This window comes from Elephantulus edwardii, unplaced genomic scaffold, assembly GCF_000299155.1.
Source record: "Elephantulus edwardii isolate Elephantulus edwardi_28Jun2011 unplaced genomic scaffold, EleEdw1.0 scaffold00150, whole genome shotgun sequence".
NCBI lineage: Eukaryota > Metazoa > Chordata > Mammalia > Macroscelidea > Macroscelididae > Elephantulus > Elephantulus edwardii.
This window is the reverse complement of record NW_006399900.1, coordinates 5,405,471-5,415,374: the sequence shown is the minus strand read 5'-3', so window position 1 is coordinate 5,415,374 and position 9,904 is coordinate 5,405,471.

Sequence of the window (9,904 nt, the reverse complement as noted above, 5' to 3'; positions counted from 1 at the left end):
ATTGATTCAGTGACTGGGATAATTGGGATGGGAGTGTCAGAGACAGTGCGATTGGCACAGGACAGAGCGGAGTTTAGGGCTGTTGTACATAGGGTAACTATGAGTTGCAGGCGACTCGACGGCACATAACAACAACAAGTAATATATAAACACAGTGCATATGGATAATTATAAGCATACCAGTAAAAATACAGAAGTAAAAAAAAAGAAGGAAACTTTTCATGAAATGGGTTGACACAGTAACTACATCAATAGACTTAAACATAATAAAATAATGTTTGTGAAGATGAAACAGGATAAGGCAGATCTTTACTCTGTTAAGTTTAAGGTTGCTTTCAGTCAGAGTTAATTCAGCACTAAAGAACAATAACAATATCCTTCCAGTGAATAAAGTACAGCATTCTATAGGTCTCATTACCCCAATTTCACATTTATTTTTTTATCTAACTGAATTGCATATATATGATTATAACTCTTGAGGACTTCAAAAATAAAAGGTATAGACAAGTTAAAAGCAGCCTTTACCAGGCGAAACTCTGTTAAGTTTTTTTAGGGGGAGAGTTATCCCCTACAGCCAATGATCACTCATGGCTTTATATGCTTTTCTTACAATTAAAAGGAGGTTCAGTATCTTACTAAATATGGTGAAACTATAAACTGGGGGTCCCTGTCTGCTTGGCAAAGCTATAAGCTTCTATGCTTGAAAAATGTCTTCTCTTCCTTCTGAACCTTTGTTTCATTTGGCAAGATCCAAATAAAAATAGATAAAAATAGTTTCTTTCATCAACTCTCTACTGAATGAATGCTTCTTTTTTAAACCAACATTTCACCCTACTTTATTTATTATTACAAAATTTGCTACACAAAAATGATTATAGTATATAATCAGTATTATATACTAATCATAAAGTATATGTATGTGTGTGTATAACAAAAGAAATTTATCAAGTTGACAATCTTGAGTGTCATGACACTACCAATGTCAACATTGTGGTATTTGCAATCTAGATTATTTTCAAAAAAATTTCCCCTATTTTAACTAGTGGCATATATGATAATTTTGTGCACTGGTTTTATGAATTAATACTTCTAAAGCAATCTCTGTTTGCTTCTCACTTTCACTCACAAATTCCTTTCTTTTGCTATATTTTCGCTTTCTTACACTCTACTAAGCAAAAGTCATTTCATGGCTCATATTGAAAAAGATAGTTCTTTTGAAAAGAGGCCAAACAATACATAGCCAATCTTTAAAACTCTCTGAGAAAATGAGAAAATAAATACAGTTCAGTAGAATGAAATGTTAAGCGGAATTTGAACTTGAGGACTAGAAGTTCTCAAGGAGCTTTGAGAAGGTAAAGGACGAGCATCTAATTACCTAATGGTAGTTAGAGCAGTAGCAGAATATCTAAGCAAATGGTATGCTAATAATTTTCATTACCGATGACTCTGATATATTAGCTTAAAACTTCCTGTTGTCAAAGGTCACTGATTATAAAGACCCTATACTCTCAAGATACTTTCAAGATCATCAAGTGCTACAGTAAAATGGTATAGGCAATTTAAGGACAATGCTTAACACTTATCAAGAACCTGAAAAGATGAGGTAATAGTGGGCATAAATTAAAGATGATTAATTCTATAAAACAAAATGTATGGGAATTATTATATAAAACAGAATGGGAATTAAAGATTATGTGAAACACAATTTATATAAATGAAAGTGTATGCAAAATAATATAAAATAAAAATAATTTCTAAAATGAATTTTCATATATATTACATTAATCTGATTATTTTGACATAGGTCATATAATCTTAACTAGAAATAAAGAATTACTGTTATAAAGATCTTGAGTCATTAAAAACTTTTGTTCCATTTTGCTCATGAAAATAAGAAATAAAATAAACAAGGGCGCTCTGGTCGCCTAGTGGCAAGAAGCTGCACTGCAATCCCAGAAACGCGGTTCGAATTCACCAAATGCTCAGCTGGAGAAGGTGGGACATTCTCCTCCTGTACTGGTCAGGTCCGATTTGACAGTACACACACAAAAAAATAATAAAGAAATAAAATAAACATTTATGACACATAACTCAAAACCACCAATATAAAAAAGGAGCAAATTTAAAAAGTGGGAAATGGGATAAACAACAATTTCTTAAACTGGACACAAAAATCAGTAGTCATAATTTAAAAATTTGAATTAACAACTTCATTAAGGTTGGAGCAGATTAGAGCTCTTCATACCCTGTTTTTGGGATTATAAAATGATACAACCAATCTGGAAGCAATTTAGTGTTTCCTCCAAAAGCTAAACATAGGGATTCCATAATAATCCAGCTGTTCCACTGCTTGAAATGTGCTCCAAGGAAAATAAAGCTATGACTCAGAAGACTTGTGCACTGATGTTTATAGCAACATTATTCACAACAGCAACAAAATGGAAACAGTCTAAATGTCTACAACCAAAAGGACTAAGAAACTGTGGTACATTCACACAATGGAATATTAGACAGCACTCAGGAGTAATGATTTAGAAAAATACTATATAACATGAGAGAAGCTGAAGAACATTACGCTGAGTTAACTAATTCAGTCTCATAAGAACAAATGCTACGTAAGACCATTATTGTAAAAAGAGAAGGATAACTAGTAAGATGTATTAAAAGTTCAAAGGGGGAAAGAGAGTGGGCAGGGGGTCTGAGGGTCAGGTGGGAGGGAATCACAGGGTAGCAGAGTTTAGTGGGCAGAGGGAGAAAGTGAAAGAATTAGGAAAGATCCATTGGAGATCTGAAAAGATGGAGTAATTGTAGGGATAGATCAATGGTGTTGACTTTATAAAACATAATACATGGGAATGATCATATGAAACACAAAATGAATGAAGGAATATGTGAAACACAATGTATATGAGTGAACACAATTTATATGAATTTTGTATGCAAACACCCACATAAATTTAAGAAAGAGAAATAAACAGTTTCAAAGGACAGCTGGAGAAGACAACGCAAATTATTATAATAAAATGTGCCAAGAGCTTCAGTTTGAAAATATAAGGTAAGAACTCACTCAGCATTCCTCGAGCTAAAAGAACTGAAAACCAAGTGCAAACTTTGAGTTGCAATATTGAAGGATTCTATGACAAAATCTTTAATGATGAAGGACGTACCAAAAGAACATTGAAGGAATACACAGAGGCACTATACCAAAAAGAATTGGTCAACAGGAAGTAATATATAACCAAGAATCAGTGATGATAAAGGAAGAAGTTCACGCTGCCCTGAAGGCATTGGCAAAAAAGAAGACCCCGGGAAATGATGGAACCCAAATTGACTTGTTTCAACAAACAAATGAAATCTTTAACCTCATTATAATTTCCTGTCTTGAGTGACATTGTTAAAACTTGCTTATCTAGAATAGAAATAGCCATCCTCCCATTATCACAAATGGCATCCACATCCTAAAAAACTTGCCTCTGGAAACTCTATGAACTTTGATTTATGTCGATAGTTATAGAAAGACTTTAGGCCTTTTGTTCATAGGGTCGCTATGAATTGTGCTCGACTTGACGGTAATCAACAACATTGAAAAAAGGAGAATCTTTTAAATTCTGAGTAAGTACAGTTTTACACCAGAGAGAATTTATCACTTCTGTAGTCAAGCTCTTAGAATATAATTTTTCAAATGAGCCATACCTAAACTGGAAGCAATTAAAAGACAAATCGACTAATATTATCTTAAGAAAGAGCAAAAGAGGCGTAACTGTGAAAAATGATTGCATTGTGTTGCTATTAACATTCCCCATAAGCAATCATTTCAATGACATTGTAATGGATATTGAATATCCTTTAAATATTTATATTGCTTTTCTCAGATTGGCCAAGGCACAGAGAAGGTATAACACTGTTCTCTTAAATTGACACCAGTTGTGTCTTAACATTCACCACATGCATTCTTATCTTGCTGACCAATCGAAAATTCCCTTCTTAAATGTAAACATCTGCTGCCCATTTATAGGAAGTTCTCCATGAAAACAGGTTTATAAAAACCAGCTTACATTTTGGCACCTGAACATGTGCTTCTAGAAAACATTGTATTTCTCCCCCCAACTGCTACATTGATTTCTACCTTTATGTCCTTAATATATGAAAAGGGAGGGGGGTTATAACACCTTTTCTTCAAAAGGAGAATTTTAAATTTTTGCATCTTCTTCTCCCATACCTGCTTGAATGTGTGTTCACTTCTTTAAAGTTAGGCACACTGATGTAGTACAATGGCTCTAAAAGATAGCATGTTTGGGTTCAAAAATTTCAAAAAGTAATACTGCTATACTTTTTAGCTATTATTCCTGTTGTTACGATTAGTGTTAATCTTCTTCTCACATAGTTATTGTAAGGAATCTAAGGGTGTTGGCGTACATAATCTCATATCTGTGTTTTAGTCATACGAAAGCAGAAGGAAATGTAAGATTAAAATTTTCAGTTCAACTATTTGCTATTCTAAAATACTTGGAATTTTTAAAATCAACTAAAATGAATGTGGTATGCCATTTACATTACATTATTATATTTGAAGCTCCATTCCACTTTGAAATTTTGTAGTATACATACAAATAAATCCCTGTAAGTTCACTTATTGTATTTCAATTTCTGTTGATTATAAAGTGTTGGGGGTTTTTTTTCGGTTAAATTATCAGCTCCCTGTATCTAGACATTACATAAAAACCTCTAAATCATTGCCACAAAGGCAATATTATCCAGACCATCACTATCTTTCCCTTTTCAGTCTCTGCTTCAAAATGAAGCTTTTTTAATTAATAATAATAAAAAAAATCCAAATAAAAGTCTTGGACAGTCACGGCAACAGGCCAAAGGGCTCCAAGATTTGAGAATTCTCCTTTCACATGCCCGGAACAAAAACAAGTTTATTATCTTTCTCTGTGACTCTGTGAATAGCTTATGGCTTTTATTTCCCCTCCTCCCATCCCCATTTTCCTCCAGGAAGAATCCCAAAAAGCCATTTTCTAGTTCAGCAGGGAGAGGATCACGTGTTCGCTTTTCCATCTTGAGCCTGGTCGTGGCATTTTTAACGTTGTTTTCAGGAGTAATAGGGGCCATAAAATGTCAATCAAAACCCACCACTAGCAGGGAAAGTCTTGGGACTTGCTACATAATCAGCATGCCTATTTCAGCACAACACAATGGCATTCTTTTTCATGTCAATACTGGATTTTCACAACTTTAAATCTCAGATTTCCTGTCCCTTTGGGTTGCCAGGAAAGCCAAGGCTGTGGATGTCTCAACAGCTGAGTCAAAGCCCAAACGTCCCATTGCCTAATGGAGTAATGAGTCATTTCACTCTCCAAGGCAGCTTTCCTCTGAGTAATTGAATCATTTGGGAAAAGGCAGGAGGGGAAGGCAGAGCTAGTCACTCCTGACAGCTTCAGAATAGAAGAGGCTGCACTAGCTCTCAGCACTTGCAAGTCCTGAGATTTTCTAAGCTGACATCCACCCTCAAACTGAAACTTGGATGCTGACTTAGTACTTACTGGATACATGATCTCTGTCTTGCCCACCCAAGCACCATTTACTGAAAGAGCAACTATCACCTGCATTCACTGTGTAATGAGCTTATTTTGGTCACAACAAGAACAAATGGAGTACAATTTAAGACAGAAATGATGTCTCAAATCAGTATACTAACCATCTTTTAATAACCATCACTCCATATCATGTTCTCCAGCTAAATAAAAATTTAAATGAATTGGGGGATGAAGCTTTTCGAGTTTCTCATAGGATATTTCCTTTAGTCTCCTCCAAGCTTCCCAGGTAGAAATGTCACGGCTGTGCAGATTGATTAGACCTTTAGCTAATGATGAAGTGGGAAAACGAAAAAAAAAAAAAAGAAAGGAACATAGGTGGCAAAGGATGAGAAACAGGAGGAAATAAACTGGAGAGAGAGGGAGAGGAAAAGAGATGGAGAAAGAAGAGGAATGAAAATTTAGAATGCAAAAGAAAGGAAAGGAAAGATGAAGAGTTAAAGAAGGTGAAAAAAGAAAAGGATGTGGAGGCATCCTCATTATAGGTTTTTCCATTTGACTAACATTTGCATGTTTCTGTCACATTATAACTTCTTTGTCACCTGCACTATGGATCTTCTGATACCTTGAAAATACTTGGGAACTATAGGAAAAGTCATGTTACTCAATGGAGAAAGATTTTAAATAGATATTTTTATTTACCACGCAGAACAAATGAATTAAAAATGAATTAGAACTTATCAGTTGTCTCCCATTTTTACCCCAGCCTGTGATTTCAATTATGATTCTTTTTAATTATCCATCTACACTATTCTCCTCGTCCCTTTACCAGATTTTATTTTTTTAAAGTTCTTGTCTCAAAGGAATTATAGCATTATCTATAAAAATAAAGCACAGACTTACAGAGGAAATGAATAATTTACAGAAATCATTTTGTCAATTGAGTTATATTCTAGAGTATATGACACAACATTCTTTAATGTAACCCTGAGAAAAGAAAAAAAAAAGTTTAAAAAAATACTATTGGCGAGCTCTGGTGGCCTAGTGGCAAGAAGCTGTATTGCAATCCCAGAGGTGAGCAGTTCAAATCCACAAGATCCTCTGCTGAAGAAGAAGGAACAATCTCCTTCTGTACCAATCAGATCTGATTTGAAGGTATACACACAAAAAATAATGAAATAAAATAAAATTAAAAAAATACTATCAATTATATGACGAACTTCAAAATTCCGAGTGATTTTTAGCATTGCTCCAACTAAGAGGAAGAATCAGAGAAACACAACAAGTATTTGAAGGACCTTCCTTCTTCAAAATAATCAGTTTATTCAAAAGCATCAAGGGTATAAAAGGCAGGGCAAGACTGAGAAAGAGGCAGAAGGCAGTAAAGAATAAATAGAAGTGAAGTACAGTATGGGTTCATGAACAGAATGCTGAAACAAAAATAATTTAACAACAACCAAAACTGATGAAATAAATTAAGTCTAAAATTTTGTTAATTATATTGTTAATTTCTTGGTTTTGAAAATTGCACTGTGATTAGTGGTCAGATCAGATATTTGTATAGGAGTCAAGTGAGGAATGCAAAAGTCTTTTGTATTATTTTAACAAATTTTCTGTAAGTCTTAAATTAGTTCAGACAAAAAAATGTAAATGTTTATTGCAGAATCCTTTAAAAGGAATACGTTAGAATTTAGTAAAACAACACACACAATTGTCTTCAAATGTTTGTCATGCATTTGAATAATTATTCATAATTTCAAGAACAGCACTGAATAATACAAAGCACCCTGGATAAGGTCCATAATTTCTCAGTTCTAGCTTTGATTTTTGAGCAAATGCAGTTATAAACTACTTAAATAATTATTCTAGTCATCAATTCTTTAAAAGAAGACAATTTTGGTCTAGGTAGTTATCAAAGGCCATTTCCCCTCTAATAGAATCAGTACCTATATTAATAATTAAATAATATTTTTCAAAACATGCCCCATTAATCTAAAATTAGTAAAATGGCCAAAGCAATGAATTCTTTTTAAGTACTACCTACTTTCAGCTGTGTGCACACAACATACATACACACATATAAGCTGTCGTGATCCCAGACTTTTCTCTCTGTACAACCAGTAAGGCATAAGGTACCTCATGGTGAAAACCATGTCTTCTCTGTGTTCACTGAGTGCTTAATATATCCTTAGCACAGAACGACTCACGTGTTCTCAGTATACCAAGGACATCTGTCAGGTTTTTTTCCCCAAGAATAGCACTGTTATCAACCATCGTCTCAGACAAAGAATCAAGTGGGGGAAATGTAACAAAGATAATGTATTTTAATACCTGTTCACTTTGCCAGAGTCTCAATTTCTAGCATGTAATTTATAGAAATTGATGAAGAGAAGTGACTAAAGTTATGCATGCGTAGTGTCATAGAAGAAATGACCTCAAGACTCAGAAAGAAGCTCCTATAATTTGGGTGCTTTTGTATATTCAATGTAGAAGTACCCCTAGAAATAAGATGAAATAACAGTTTTCATTTCTCCTTAATCTCCCCGCCCCTTGTTGTGTGCTGTTGAATCTGATCCGACTGCCACAGGAGAAGATTGCCCCTCCTTCTCCAGCGGAGCATCTGGCAGATTTGAACAGAACACTTTAGGATTGCTGTGCAACTTCTTGCCACTAGGCCACCAGAGCCCCCCTAATTATTTTTTTCTGGGGCTGGGAATATTTATAATAAGGGCATTCATCAATTCAAGTTTCTACATGCACACTTCAGCAGTAGTCTTCGATTGTATTCGTCCAGTCATACAATCATTCTCACCCTCTTTTACAAAATATTCTTCAGCTTTTACTTGAACTCAAGGTGATGGAAGACTGATGCCTTTGAGTTGTTGTGCTGGAGAAGAGTACTGAATATCTCCTGGACAGCCAAAAGAACAGGTAGGTCTTTTGTGCAGCCAGAGTACTCCTCGGAGGCAAAGATTGCAAAGCTTCCCCTTTTATATCTTGGGCATGTATCTAGGAGAGAAGATTCCTTGGAAAGGGGCATCATGCTTGGGAAGATGGAAGGTCAGCAAAGGAGTGGAAGACCCCCGGCAAGATGGATTGGCATGATGACTTTAGCAATAGGGGCTAGTATGTCATCGATGATGAGGATGGCACAGGATAGGACAGGGTTCAAGTCAGCTGTTCATTAGGTGGCTGTGAATCTTATTCAATGGTATCAAACAACAACAATGTCCCCATAAGATGTACATCTAATCTTTGTGGTCGCTCCTGCCAATTTGATACCATCTACTACTACTCGTTGTTGTTGGTGTCTACTACAGAGTAGGAACCGGCCCATAGCCGACCCTCTGGCGAGTTTTCAGAGGCAGTTTATTACACAGGAGGAAATTGCCCATCCTTCCCCGTGGAGCAGTTGGTGGCCTGGAACCTTGTACCTTTAGGATTGCAGTGCAGCTTCTTGCCACTAGGGCATCAGAGCTCCCTACTAAGCATTAGTAATCAACTTAATTCCATGTAGATAGCACATACGAAAAGTATAATACTTAAGATAGACTTTCTTTGCTAGCTTAACTACTATGTGGTTTTAAGACTCGAGGGAATACTTTTGGCTTAACGATTCTTTTAACGCAGTAGTTTTTGGGGGTTTATTCAGCTTCCTTACTCTTTCTGTTGTGTAATTTTTTATTAATTTCAATGAACATTTACAGAGATTTTGGATTCATTTTAATGAAACTTTACAGAGACTTAGGGTTTCCAGTCATTCATTGTTGCACTTTTCTCCCTGCCCACTCCTCCCCCTCAAGTCACTCTACTCCTTGAAAAGTAAAAGAAAAACTCTTTCATTGTTATGCAATCCCTCCCCTCAAGTTCATTCCACTGTGCAGCCTTCATTCTGGACTCCTATCATGATAATAATACCCAATCATATATCCCTTTTAAACAATTCTCTCCCTCATCTGTTTCAATGCAGTATACATCATTCTTCTCCTCCTTCTCTGTCCTCCCTCAACCCTGATGTCAGTCCCATTTTACAACAGTGGACCTATGCAATATTTGTCCTTTTGTGACTGAGATATTTCATTCAGTATAATGTCCTCCAGGGTCATGCATATCGCATAATGTTTCATGACTTTCTTGTTTTTCCAATGCTGCATAGTATTGCATTGTGTGAATATACCAGAGCTTTTCTATCCATTCATTTGTTGATGGGGTTTTTTGGTAATATTTTTTGTTGATTTTCATATAATAATACCTTTACAGTATGTTTCCTTCTATACATTGAAATTTATACAATCTTTCATTTACAGTGTTTCATACAATGATTCATGTATATTCTATTTTACATTATTTTTATACTATTTTATTTA